This window comes from Pteropus alecto, unplaced genomic scaffold (assembly GCF_000325575.1).
Source record: "Pteropus alecto unplaced genomic scaffold, ASM32557v1 scaffold39, whole genome shotgun sequence".
NCBI classification, from domain to species: Eukaryota; Metazoa; Chordata; class Mammalia; order Chiroptera; family Pteropodidae; genus Pteropus; species Pteropus alecto.
In genome coordinates, this window is record NW_006443568.1 from 4,903,996 (window position 1) to 4,918,654 (window position 14,659).

Genomic DNA, 14,659 nt, shown 5'->3' on the forward strand with positions numbered 1-14,659 from the left:
GGCCTTGGGAGGCTCCGCCCCCAGCTCCCACTGTGAGGGGCGTGGCCTATCCCCACCGCAGCCAGGCTGGAGCCTCACCCTATCCCGCCCCACACCCACCCCTCATCTAAGGAGTCTCACCCTCCACGTGGGAGAAAGAGGGTTGGGCTGATGAGTGACACCTGCTGCTACCGACTCATTCATTCATTCATACACTAACTCATTCAGCCTCTCCAATGTTTAGTCGTCTATCCCTTCAACACATTCTTATCCAGCACCTTCTAATTCTCTCACTCAACACTTCCTGACAGCCACAGTGGGTCACTCTTCTGTTGGACTCTGTGGACACAGAAATGAACAAGGTGGACATGGTCTCTGCTCTGGAAGACTTTAAGCGTGTAGGGGGCACAGCAGCGTGTATGTATCTGATGCTATAACAGAAGTATGGACTTGGACAGCAGCAAGACAGCAAGGGATCGTGAAGTGTGGAAAAGCCAGAGAAGGCCTCAAAGGGAGTGGCATCTGACCTGGATCAGAAAGGAAGCACCAGCTGGCCAGGTGAAGAGTTAATAATAGTAACAACCCTAATATGAGCTCTTTGCCTGCTCTGACTGTGTGCTTTATTTCCATTAATTTTCATCTTTATTACAATCCTGGGATGGATTGGATGAAAGGATATTATCACCCTCATTTTACAGATGAGGAAACTAAGGCCAAGAGTTAAATTGTCCAAAGTCATACAACCAATAAATAAAGAAGCCAAAATTTTAACCAGGTGTGTCTATCTCCAAATCCAGTGCTAAATTTAGACCTAGATTTAAGTCTAAAAATACTGGATGTTTAACTGTAAAGACCTGGAGTCTTTCCCAAAAGATTAACAGTGGTAACCTCTGGGAGATGAGTTTACATTGTTATACATGGACACATATTTGAATTCTGTATGAGAAAAGAGATGTCTATATATGTTAGAATTCACACTTATCTCAATGGTACATTAACATTTCTTTTTCTTCCTCCAGAAATGGAAATTGCTTGAGTATGAGCTTTTTTTTTCTTAATCACAAAAATATAAGGACATTTTCTAAAAATCAGTCCATTTAAAAATGACCACTACTAGTGATTTTTCCCCCTTTGTGTTTTCCTAACTTATTGCATCAAGCATGAATAACCTTTGTAATTTGAAATTAAACATTATTTTTAAGAAATGAATTACACTCATCAAGGACTGTGGTGACCCTAGCAACCAGGGCTCTGACATTTCCCGAAAAAAAAAGCCTGGGGGTTTTGGTTGACCTCAGACCAGAGTGAGTCAGGGGGGTGAAGTAGCTGCCAAATGCCAGGCAAACAAGTAGAAACATGGGTCCCGATTAGAGAAGGAAATCTTCCCTGCACTTCAGAGCTTGACAGACCTCATCTGAGGCTCAGACATGCTGGAGAGCTGCCCTGCAGCTGGGAAGAGACTTAAGCACACAGCTGAGTGACCTTGCAGAAGAGGCACCTGGGGGAAGTCTTCACAGTGCATGCTCAGTTTGCATGTGGGTATGGGCAAGGTTTGACCAGGGAGCTTAAGCTGCTTGGAGAAATAGTGAGCAAGGAGAGGCTGGAAGACCACCTCATTAAAGGGCAGCTGGTGGGTAATAGATTGCATTAGAAGACCTCCTTAATATGTACAGTGTTTATAAGATATGATGCAGGAGAGTTACATACCAACTCAACATCTCAGAGGGAATGAGCTAGAAGTATCAGTAGTAAACAATCATGAAAATCATTTGTTGAGTGCTTATTGTGTTCCAGGTTCTTTATGCCTAGCATATTATGCATAATATATAATGATATTAATTAGTTTAAGTATTATATATATATGTGTGTATATATGTATACATACATACATATATATATATCCCGAGAGAGAGAGAGAGAGAGAGAGAGAGAGTGAGCTAGGCATAAAGAGCCTGATATATATATTAGTGGCTTCCAACTTGAGCTACTCCAGAATCCTCTGGAAGGTTTATTGCAAGGCGGACCTCTGGGCTCCACCCCAAGGGTCTCTGATTCAGGATATCAGAGGTTGGGCTAATTTTAGGGTGATGTTAATGCAGCTGGTCTGGGAACCACATTTGGAGAACCACAGTGTACATTATCTTATTTATTTGTCAAAACCACCTTAAGATAGAGGTTATGTCATTATCCCCATTTTACAGATCAAAAAACAAACAAAACGAATTTTCTGGGGCTCCTCACTTTATAGTTAGTACATGGGTTTGAATCCAGGTCTTTCTGACTCCAAAGTTCATGAAATCAACCAAAACAGTTTTGTTTTGTTTTGTTTTTTCAATTAATCGATCCATAAAAATCAAGATTCTTTAGTTTGGTAACAAACTGGTAAATTGTTTCTTTAAGATATAAAATAAGAACAAAAAAATTGATCCCTAGAAGAGGCTAGGCAGGAGTTATTTCAGGGGCAGAGAAACAGCAATGCATTAGGGGAGAGGGTAATGATTCAGCCCCTCCCCCCATATTGGGAGGAACTTTAGATTCTATTATGCCCAAGATTTCTCAGCTCCTGTAGCTCCCAGATCTCACATTGTGGGCTCTCTGCTGGGGCAGTGATTCTTTCTTATGATGCGATTCACCAAACCTGTATTGAGCGTCTTGCTCAACAGAGCAAGGTAGGCTGAATAAGGGCCGCCCAAATATATCAGGTCCTAATCCCCAGAACCTGTAAATTCCACCTTATATGGCAAAGGAGATTTCGCAGATGTGATTAAATATCTTAAAATGGGGAGATCATCCTGGATTCTCAGAGTGGGCCTGATGTAATCACAAGGGTCCTTATAAGAGAGAAAAATTTGAAGATGCTATGCCGCTGGCTTTGAAGATACAAGAAGGGCCACAAGCCAAGCAATGCAGCTCTAGAAGCTAAAAAGACAAGGAAAAAGGATTCTTCCCTAGAGCCTCCCAAAAAGAAATACAATCCCTGTCAACACCTTGATTTTAGCCCCTTAAGACCCATTTGAAACTTCTGACTTCCAACTGTGAGATAATGAAGTTGTCTTGTTTTAAGCCACTAAATTTATGGTAATTTGTTACAGAAGCTATAGGAATGTAACTGCCAAAACTAGAAAATTGCATCTGGTTGTCACATTTGCATGTGAACAAATATATATCACATCCACATTCACACTCACACTGCTTCTGGCCTTGTGCATTCCGGGGAGCAGGTGCATACAGATGCATAAGTGGCTTCCTGCCTTCAAGGGTGAGAGCACCTGTAGCCACCGAGACCCACATAGACCACTTCTGGTCTTATTTCCACAAGTAAGCAAATGTGATTCATTCCCTTAATCAGTATTTACTGAGTACCTGCTCTATGCCCAGCGTAGTGCTGGGTGTGGGTACACGGAGATGAACCAAATAGATCCTTCTGAGGTGGGAGAAATAGAAATTCAATACTCTTTCACATTTATAATTATAGTGAGGGTGTCCCTGAAGGGGGTTCGGTTCTAAAGATAGCACTTAGGCAGAAAGGGCATATCATTCAAAATTACTTTTGAAAAGTCCTTAAATTACTGATAATCATAATTATTTTGTGTACTTAGGTCTGAGAACTAGGCTGAAGGAAGTAACTAAAAGAAAGGCTGTCTTAAGATATCTAGACTTTGAAGCCACCACCCTGCCTTTAAGGAAAGGACCCCATCTCTAAGGATTAACTAAGATCGGGCAGAGAATTTGGGAGTGCTCCTAGAGGCTGCAGGGGTGATTCCAGTCTGCTTTTATGTGAAACATCTTAGCACATATTAAAAGGTTAGCTTGTTTTTGTGAAGGTAATACCAAATCCTGAAGTCACATCTTTGGAGGTCAGTGGTTAGAGGATACGTTCTAAAGTTGGTGTTAGTTAAATGTGCCTGTGTTGTGAGTCCACAGGGCAAAGTGCAGTCAGTGCTGTTATGCAAAAGGGCTAGACCCATGTGACTCTATGGTTGCAGGAATGTAGGAGCTCACAGAGGCCTTCCCAGAGGAAGTGACATTGAACAGACACCTGAGGCATTAACTACCTAGGCATTAACTAGCAAGGCAATTATGGGGTAGAATATTCTGGGCACAGAAACCATTTCAGTGAGTGTCTGGAGTTGACGTCTCCTCTATAGGCCCAAAGGAGTGATGCTCACAGCCCCCTTGCTGCCCAGAGGAAAGCTGGGACTCTCTGTCTTAACCCTGAGATCTCTAGGATAAGGGTCCCCAACCCCCGAGAACCAATACTGGTCCGTGGCCTGTTAGGAACTGAGCTGCACAGCAGGAGGTGAGTGGCAGGCAACCAAGTGAAGCTTCGTCTGTATTTGCAGCTGCTCCCCAGCACTAGCATCACTGTCTCAGCTCTGCCTCAGATCATCAGGCATTAGATTCTCATAGGAGCACTGGTCTCTAGTGTCAAAAAGATCAGGGACAACTGCTCTAGGATATCCTTGTCTGTGAACCCTGTTCTACTTCCTAGGAAATACTGGAGATTCCTTAAGATGCTTTCTTGTTTATAATTGGGGCACTTTTTGTTTTCTGGAATGGTGTAGTAAAGTCTGGGGGGTAGTGGTCCTAGAACCTGCTCTAACACTGACTTGCAGTGTTACTCAGGGCTAGTCACTTCTCTCTGGGCCTTGATCTGTCTATCTATAAAGTGGGGGTTGGGAGGAGGTTGAGCCCTTCCAGCTCTGACACAGCCCTAGGATTTGGAGAAATGGTACCTTATAGTGATTTGAAACCCAAAGCTGTAGCACTAGCTCTGAGTGTGAGTCCTGACCCCACCGTTTACTTAGACCTTGGGCAAGTCATTTCACCTCTCTGAGGCTCCATTTCCTCATCTGTAAAACAGGGGCTTTTGTTCCCATCCCTCTGGAGTGTATGAGGATTAAAAGAGATCACAGACATAAAGCATTTGTAGCTGTACCAAGCAACTACTGTTAGTTTTTGAAATGGAACATGTTAACTGTGCTGATTGCTGTGAAACACACAACCATCAGGATTTACTATCAGTGCAAACAGCATCAGAAGGTCTTTTGATAGGTGTTCAGAGAAACACCCAGAGATGCATCGCTTCATTTTGGCAGGAACTGAGGAAACTCCCCATAGGGAAAAGTCTGCTGGGTAGGCCATGGGCACTAACTTGTGATAATTCCTAGACTGGGCTGCCTTGGCCTGGAATGGAGTCTGGGTAGCCTGAATTAGCTCAGGGTCAGAAAAGGAATGTCCCTCCTCTCAGCTGGTAACCAGGGCCAGGACAGGCTGGAGAAGGGTGGACAGGAGGACAATGGGGTCTTCCCTCACCCATGAATGGCCCCTGGGACTCTGGCCCTGCCCCACCATCACTCTGTTTCTGATCATCTGGTATCTACTCATTTTGCAGCTTAGAGAGTCTAGTCTGACTGCTCTTTATATACAAGGGATGGAAAACTGAGTCCCAGAAAGGGGCAGGGGCTTGCCCAAGTTCACTCAGCAAATCAGAATCAGAATCGAGGTCTCCAGGCCTCAGATCCAAGAATCTCTGACAGCATCAGGCAGCCTCCCTGACTGTCAAATGAGTGAGTAGCTGGTTGTTGCCTGGCAACCGCAGCAGCCACAGATGTTTTCTAGCCCACATTTCCATGGGAATCAGGCCACACCCAGTGACAGTTGGCCTCACTCCTCAGAGAGAAAATGTCTCTGGCTTAAGGGACGGTGAGGCTTCTACTGTTGAAGCACTGACCCAAGCAAGGCACAATCAGTTACCATCTGGGTCCCTGAGTTCCTCCCAGGTAGCCCAGACCCATCTGTCTTTCTAGATTAGGGACTCACATGATTTCTTCTCTCCAATCAGATATGAGCTGTAGGCTATCATCATAGACAGCAGCAAATGCTGGAGGAGAAAATCCTGCCAGGGCCTTTTAGTAACCATTGGGAGCACCTTAAAAGAGCAGTTTGGAGTCACACCTTGGCCTGAACCCTGGCTCTGCCACTCACTGGCTATGTGACCTTAGTCAAGTCTCTCCCCCTCTCTGAGTTGGTTCCATCATCTATAAAACATGGTTATTTATATCTACCTCTAAGGTCTGTTTAAGGAGTAAATAAAGAAATAAATGTAAAGTACCAGGCACAGAAATAGGTACTCAGTACAGGCATACTTCACTTATTGTGCTTCACAGATATTGAATTTTTAGCAAATTGAAGGCAAGACCCTCCACCAGCAAAAGGATTATGACTACCTTTATTACGGTGGTCTGGAACTGAACCTATGATATCTCTGAGGTATACCTGTATCGATGTCTGTATCAGTTAACTTTCTCAATTATAAATAAGAATCCATTCTAGGTTGTCTAGCAGAAAAGGCCCAGAGAATCAGGCTACACAACAAGGAACATTATCCCTAGAATGATACTCCAGTAGAGACCCTAGAGCCTCCCCACCTTACTTGCCCCAGCTGCCAAGACAGGGTACAGATATGGCAGCACGCACCGGGAATCGCACCCCTTGCCCTTCTCACTTCCCTTTTAGGATTTGGTCCAGGAGGAAAGAAGCAGAATCCTGGCTCCCAAGGCTGGGCTGCAGAGAGAAAACACTAATCGCCAACACAATTATAAGCACTACATGCCTGGCACCGCCCGAGTGCTTACAGCCCTTGGAGAAGGACACTATTATGATGCCAGTTTACAGATTTAGAAACTGAGGCACTAAGAGGTTGTTTTTTTTTTTTTCTTTTTTCTTTTTTCCCCTAACTTGCCTGAGATCACAAAGCTAGTAAGTAGTAGAATCAGGACTGGCCATGCAGTCTGGCTTCAGAGCCTATTCTTTTAACTGCTACCTCTGTTCTTAATATCCTGAACTGGAACTCAGAACGATGTACCTGAGGAATAGTGTTGTACGTGATGGAGAGGTTCTATCATAAATATGACTAGATGGATGAATGAACAGATTTCATTTATTCAGTCAGTTAGTATTAAACACTTTCTATGTTCTCTATGGTCAGCACTGAACAAGACTGACATGACTTTTGCCTATAAAGAGCTTAGGGATGGTGGAGGAAACAAATTAGAAATAAACACCCAAATAAATAAAAGAATCACAAATTATGATAAGACTGATGAAGGAAGCACAAGCTTGGTCTGAGAAACAATGATTGGGGCAGCGTTGGGGTTAGGAAGGACTCTCTCTCTGGCTCATTCTGTACCAGCCATACTGACCTCCAGGATGTTCTTTGAAACCACCAAGTACACTAGGGCTTTTGCACTGGCTGTTCCTTCTGCTTAGAAAAGGTTTCCCCCAGTTACCTAGATGGCTAACTCCTTCATCTCCTTAAGGCTTTGCATAAATATCACCTTCTCAGGGAGGCTTTCCCTGACTCCACTCTTGAACATTGCATTCTCCCTCATCCCTTACCCCCATTGGCACTTCTTATCCTCTGTACCCTGCTTAGCCCTTATCACCTTCTAACATAATTTTCTTATTGTGTTTACAATTTGTCTGCTTCCCTTTACAGAATGTAAGCACCACAAGAGCAGGAATCTTTGTTCTGTTCACTGAAGAGTGAGTGGCACATAGTAGGTGCCCAAAAATATTTGTTGAATGAATGTAAATAATTTCCCCAACGTCACATACCTGGGAAGCAGCATGGCCGTGATTTGGATCCAATTTTATTTGGCTCCAAAGCTATGGAATTTTATTCCTAGGACCATTATGAGGCTCCAATGAGTTCATGTGTGTCGGCCACTTAACATAGTGTTGTACGTGATGGTCCAAAGGTTAATGTACCATAAATGTGAGTTGTTGTTGTTGTTGTTGTTATTATTATTATTATTACTTGCCCATGAAGGAACTTCTCCTCAGGCAGAGTAACTTGCTTAAGGTATTGACCAGGATTGGAACCCAGGGGTACCTCTTTCCTTCTAGGCTCATTTTTTTAAATTCTCTAATAGTTTAGTCAGCTCTTTGGAGAGCAATTTCAAGCCTGACTTGGGCAGACACACTGACATGACTCTCAGGAAGAAAAAATACAGGTGTCTCTGGACAGCCTGGGTTGCAGGGAGCCCTGCCCAATGTGGGACTCAATCCTTTTTGTGGCCCCAGCCACTGTGTAACTGACCTGAAATTGTTCTCCCACAATTGCAAACAACACAGACTTCCTGTGATTTGAGAAAGGGGAAGTCCAGCCAGCAATTTACCTTGAGTCATTTGTTTCGAGAAGGAAGCCTGGGCAGTTGGCAGAAGGTAACAGAAGGAGGAGGGTTGCTTGAAGAGAGAAAAGAGGCCTGGATTCTAGAAGGAGTGCCACCATTTCTCAGCAAACTACGCTGAACATGTCCCCTCTCTGGCCTTAATTTTCTCATTTGGAAAATAGAACACTGATCTTCACCTCATCTGCTTCTCAGCATAGTACTAATATCTATGAGAGCCTGTGCGTGAAGAGCTGCAAATACGTAAGCAAATTTAACTGGGAGGGCTTAGAATAGCCTCTAAGTCCAGAAGTTAAAAATACACTGATCTGGATTCAAATCCTACCCCTATTACTTTCTAGCTGGTTGTCCCTGGGCAAGGAATGGAACCTCTCGGAGTCTTGGTTTCTTTTCCTATAAAATGGATCCTTGGTTTCCTCAGTTGTGAAATAATAGCTTATCTCCTAAACTGGTTTTGAGGGTTAACTGAGATATGCACATCAAGGCTAGGAAGAACCTAGGCTCATAGCAAGCTCTCAGGAATGGTGGCTCTTGTTTTTAATCCTCGATGACCTCTCACTTCCTCACCTCTACCCTGTTTTGTCTTGTCCAATCCTGGCTGTGCTCAGGACAAAGCCTCTTCTGAGATTACTCCTAATAGACTTTCTCTCACATCTGTGAGGCCAAAAATAATTGTTAAAATAGAGAATAATTTTATGTATATGTTTACTGATTACAAAAGTAATATGTTCACGGTAGAAAAAAATCAAGCAAAAAAGTGAAAAAATAAAATAGAGATTAAATATAACTTTACCACCCAGAGATAATCACTATTGACAATGGGGGACTTTCCTTCCTGATTTCTCTTTAATGCATGTGTAACAGGATGCTAAATGTAAGTTTAAATGTTTCCTTTTATTTTGGCTTTGGGGCAGAGGCAAAGAATGCCAAGGACCACCCAAGCAGGGCACACCAAAGGATGGAGGAACCAGTTCAACCAGCCTTAACCCATCACCCACCTCTGGTCATCATGTATGCTGCAAGTGTGGCAGAGACAGAGAGGAGAGGCTGGTTGGGAGGGATTGTTGGTTATTATTTGGTCCAAACTTCAACATCCCCTCCACCACAGGAGGAGGGGTGAGGCGTGACTCTTCATTTTAGGGTAGGAGGCTTGAAGGAAACTGGACCAAGGGTAAAGGGAAGTCTAAGGCCCACTCTTCTATTACCCGTACTTCTGCCAGCAGAGAGCTTATCATGCTGAATTGTAAATGTCCATTGAGTTGTCTGACTCCCCAACTTGACCTGGAAACATCTTTGAGACAGTCTGTGCCTTGTAGCCCCTGTCCCTGCAGAAGGCCTAACACTTACTTGATGTTTGATAAATGTTCTGATAAATAAAGGGAAGACTGAAGAAGTTGTGAAATAGAAAGCAGAAAGAACAAGTGTGGGGGTCAAAAAAAAAAGCTTTCCTCCACCTTCTAAGTTCTCATAGCTGGACTAATAATCAAATTATTATCATGAGACACTTTAACAGGAGAAAATGTCCAAAATTTATTACAGATGTACATGCAAGGGTTCTATAAGAATGAGACCCCACATCTGATCTTGTAAGCTAAGCAGGGTCAGGCCTGGTTAGTACTTGGATGGGAGACCACCTAGGAAGACCAGGTGCTGTAGGCTGTAGGGACTGTAAGGTGACAAGGTCCTTGCAATCTGTGAGGTCAACCAAGAGTTGCCTTGCCAGAAAAAAATTAAAAAAAAAAAAAAAAAAAGAATGAGACCCCAGGAGGCACTAGGCAGTTGAGGTTTATATGCCATTTTGGACTAAGGAGAGGGAGGCAGGGGTCTGGGATTTCAAAGGGAGAGTGGGCAATTTACAGGTAGATAGAAAGAGCAAACATATGATAAATAAATTATTGCTGGGCCACCCAGAAACAATGGGACACAGAGGGAAATAGGCTTTGCTAGATTTCTCCCTGTCTGCAACATTTAGTTTATATTATGATGCTAAGGTGATGCTTCCTTCCTTTAAGCAGATTTTTCTATCTGAATTCCTTTAAGTAGGTAAGGGGGAGGGTCAAAGTTTCTTTCTGAGTCTTTGTTTCTTAATATCCAGCTTAAAATCAATATCCTAAAAGGCATATTTGAGGGTGGCAAACTTTGGTCCCTTTCACAAGGATTTTAGAACCACAGAGATCTAAGTTCAAATTTTGCCCTCTACCACTTTCTAGCTGTGTTTGCCTTGGGGAAGTCAAGTCATCATCTCTCTAACCTCATTTTCCTCACTTGTAAAATAAAGATAATTTGGTATCTGTTCTACAGAGTTTTGAATGAAATGAGGTCAAGAACTGGCACATAGTAGGCATTCCAACAATGACCAATGAATAAAGACAGTAGTCTTAAAAACTCTACAAACTGGCTCTGCCTCCTGCGAATTCCCTGTCTAAACTGATACAGTCCTGGACTTTTCAGATCCTGGTTTTCTTCCCTGCTTTCTCCTCAGTCCCCATCATCATCACCATCACCTTCACCATCACTATCACCGTCACCATCATCATCGTCTTTATAGCAGTAACAACAGCTGCTTGTTTATGGCAATTTATAGAAATTCCATGGCCTGGTCCCATTTAAATCTCACAATAATCCTGTATAGTCTACCTTATAATCACCATTTCACAGATAAGGGGACTGAGGCCCAGAGAGGGTGAATGACTGGCCCAAGGGCACGGACTTGCCCAAGAGCACGAAGATCTGAGACTCGAAAGCACTTTGGCCTTCCTTAAAGGAATTGATTTAAGATATGCTTGGCATCCACTGTGAGCCAGACTCTTAAAATTAACAGTATTAAACAATAATTTTAACTTTCATGGTTGAAATTCTTTTTAAAAGAAAGAATTTATTAGGCCACTGCTAGCAAAAGAGATCAGTCTTGGAGCACGAAGTCCAGACCACCAGCAGCATGGCTAGGTAGGAAAGAAAACATGTCTGTAGTTCCAGAGGAACAAGCGTTTTTATATATCAAGTTGGGGGTGGGGGCGAGAAGGATGTAAGCCAGTCTGAAAGAACTTACATTAGCTATAGACACAGGGGATGGGAGAAGGTGAAAAGCGGGGCTGGTTCTGGGATAGATGTAATGCTCTGAGGTAAACAAGAAGCGGAAGCTACTGAGTTAACAGCCCCTGGCTTGTCTCTCTTTTTAGATAATCTCAGAAATAGCCACCTGGAAGTTAATTTAATTCTAACATACACTAAGGAGGGCGAGCAGTCTTTTGTTGTTTTGCACTGCAGTTGTTAACCCATTAACCCCTTTTCGTCTCTTCCTTTCACCCTCTGCCATGCTGTAATTAAATGTAAGATGTCTCAGAATTTTCTCCTTGTCAGTGACATGGCTCCCGTCCCCTTACAGATGAGTGGGAAGGACAGACATACAAGTCAAACAATATCTAAGTGCTATCCATGGAAACTCCAGACAAGATGACAATTTCTTCAGCTGAAGGCAATTGGCTGGAGAGCAGGTCCAGTCCACTGTTTTCTATCTCTGTGGCTTTGGGCAAGTCACTTCGCCTCTCTGGGCATTACAGATGAAGAAAAAAATTTCTTCATCTGTAAATGGGGATTACAATAGCACCTCTCTCATACAATCAACTGTAGGGATAACAGAGATATATGTAGCACAGTGTCTGGCACAAGTAAGCAATTATAGGTGGTTCTTTATTACCATAACCTAGATGCCAGCCTACTGGCCCATTGACCCCTTGAGATCATGGGATGAGCCCAATCACCCATGCCAAAACCCTCTCCAAGATTACTGCAAATTCCTGGGAGGTTTTATTTCTCCTGGTCCAGCTCCTGCTTCAGCCTGTACTGTTTTTGGTCAGCACTATACCAACACAAATGGAAAACTTGGCCCCTTCAGTCATTTTCAGCCTCAGTGAGCATAGATTTTTCTGAAGATTTCCAGGGATGAGAGACAGAGGAGGAGATCACATTAAGGCTACAAAAAACCTCAGGGTAAAAGTACTCTGGTTCCCAATACAACCTCAGCTGGCTCTTCTGTTTCCCTCTACACTGTCCCCAGCCCCTCAGTCTTGGGCCAGCTCCTGTCTCTGCCTGTTTTTGGCTATTGTCTCCACTCTCTCTTCCTAAGGAGCTCTCCCTCTAGGCATTATCACACTTTGTTGGGAATTGGGGGTGTAAGGGTGTTGGCTGCCTCTTCTATATCCCCCTCACAAACCACCCCCATCCCTACCAGCCCCCACAAAGCAAAGCACCACAGGCCCCTCTCAGGCCTTCATGAAGCCCCCACAAGGATGGGAGGAAATGTTTGCTATCATTCATGGTAGTTGATGCTGGTAGGTGGGCTACCCTGGCTGACTTCCTACTGCCCCGCCCCCCATCTCCCCACTCTCTCCACCCGCTCCCATCCTCTGTTCCTGCCCTTTTCCCAAGCCCAGTCCTCCAGTTTCTGGAAGATCCTCCAGTCCTCGGTACCTTAAGAGATCTAAACCAAGTCCTCTTCTTTGCTGCTTCCACAACAGCTGCCTTCTCAGAGCTGCTTCAAGATGCACCTTCACCTTAAACAGTTTTTCAGAGTATTTTCTCAAGGAAAGCTATCTTCTCCCTAAAAAAAGGTCATGCACTGAGGATCTATGAGCCGCATCTGGCCTACAGGGATGTTTTAAAAATCAAATCAACATTTAAAAATTGAGAGGTTACACGTAAAAATCCGGATTTGTGCCTTTTCTCGTGAACTCAAATATCTGGCATGGTAGGACCCACGTCCCGCCCCCCACCCCACAGGAGCATGTTAGCCTAAATGGAGAACAGGGTCCCTGTCCTTTAGACAGGTTTTTCTTATGCCTCTGCCCACTGACCTTATTTATTTCTCCTGCTTGACACCTGTAGGCTTTCAACTCCGTGACCTTTGCTAAGAGGCATTTCAGTGCCAGTTTTCACTCTCCATTGCATTATTATGATAAAGTTGAGTTTATGAATTTGTTGACTTCACAAAGGGCACCCTAGGCAGAAGACACAACAAGAGTAGTCACTGAGTATGCAAGTGATGGCTGTTCCTGGAAGGGCAAGGTGTTCAGAGAAACTAGGTCTCTGGTGCAAGTAGGGGGTGGATCTGGAAAGGGTTAAGCTGGGGCTTGGTTAGGAGCACCTTAATGCTCTCTTATGGAACTCTCTTATGGGGCTGGGGAGCCAGTGTGAGGTTTAAAGCAGGGTGACATAGCATAAGAGAAAAGTAGGTGGGAAGCTTGTGGGCGGGATAGATTGAAATCCTCCCATCTCCCGCTAGCCCTGCAGGAAGCCCAGCGAGAGGCTACGGACAGTGGTCCAAGAGGGCCAGGGATGCTGCGACCAGACGCGTGGCAGCGGCGGTGGAAACAGCTGGGAGAACGACGGCAAGTTTGGAATTCAGAGCCAGCCTTGCCAGGGAGCGGGTTTGCTTGCCCTTGATGCAAAACACTGCGGACGATGCGGCTGCAATTCGCTCCCCTCCTCTCCCTTCCCCTCCCCTCCCCCCAACCCAGCCCCGCGCTGCGGCGGACTGCGGCGGAATCCCGGCCACTAGCGGAGCGCCCTCCTGTGCCGCTGCGGCATGCGAGGGGTAGGGGCGGGAAGGCGGGGGCGTTGTTGGGGATGCCGGTCTTCCCTGGAAGGCCCGAGAGAAGAGGGGAAGCTGGTCATGTGGTGCCGCTACCGGGCGCAACCCGATTGGAGAGTCTCGCGGCAGACTCAGCCTGGGCTGCTCTGGTTTCCAGGCACAGAGCAGCCCCTCCCCTCGTTGGTACGCAGGGTTGGAGTGCGCTGGCCTAGCGCGCGTGGGGGGAAGGGGAGAAGGGAGGAGGCGAGGCGGGGATCGCTCTCTGCAACATGTACCGCTGCCCGCCATGGTCCTACTGCAGCTTGGGAGATCTGATTGTCTCCATGAACACATCCTTTCCCTGCTCCTCTCTTGTCTAACCCAATCTGTCCCTCTTTCTACTGTGCTCCCGGGAGACCAGCTTTATTTGGGCTGGCCGAAGCAGGTTTCTGTTACATGCCACACTTTTGCAGTTTGGGGCAAATCAAATAATCTGGCTGGAAGTGGAAAAGACTAAAGCAGAAATCCCACAGGTAGCTCAAGCCCCGCGCGTCCAAACCGACCATATTACTCTCCAGATTGATCCTTCTTTGTATCTCCATCTCTGCTTTAAGCAGAAACCCAAGAACCATCTCCATCTCACTGTCCTCTATCAATTCTATGACCGAAATCTATTAAATTTACCTCCAAAATATTTCTTAAACCTCAGTACCCGATCTTTTTCCTTGGTGTCTATCCTAATTTGTCACTGTGTTTATTTGTGATGGTTTTTCGTATGGTTTTTCCCCTCTAGACTGTAAGTTCCATGAGAACAGGGACCATGTCTATTTTGCTCATTGCTATATCACCAACACACCACCAGGCACACAGTAGGTGCTTAATAAATGTTAATGCGTAATGAATAGATGTATAGCAA

At 44.8% G+C, this 14,659-nt stretch overlaps 1 long non-coding RNA gene across 1 annotated transcript in view; it reads right to left on the bottom strand.

The window, feature by feature from the left end:
• Positions 1-13,635, bottom strand: part of LOC112472931 — a 29,437-nt gene extending 15,802 nt beyond the window's left edge. The window contains exons 1-2 of the long non-coding RNA XR_003043827.1: positions 13,028-13,635; positions 12,645-12,774 (exon numbers count right to left, since the gene is read on the bottom strand). This is a non-coding gene — a long non-coding RNA (uncharacterized LOC112472931). The remainder of the gene's footprint in view (positions 1-12,644; positions 12,775-13,027) is intronic.
• Positions 13,636-14,659: the final 1,024 nt, after the last annotated feature.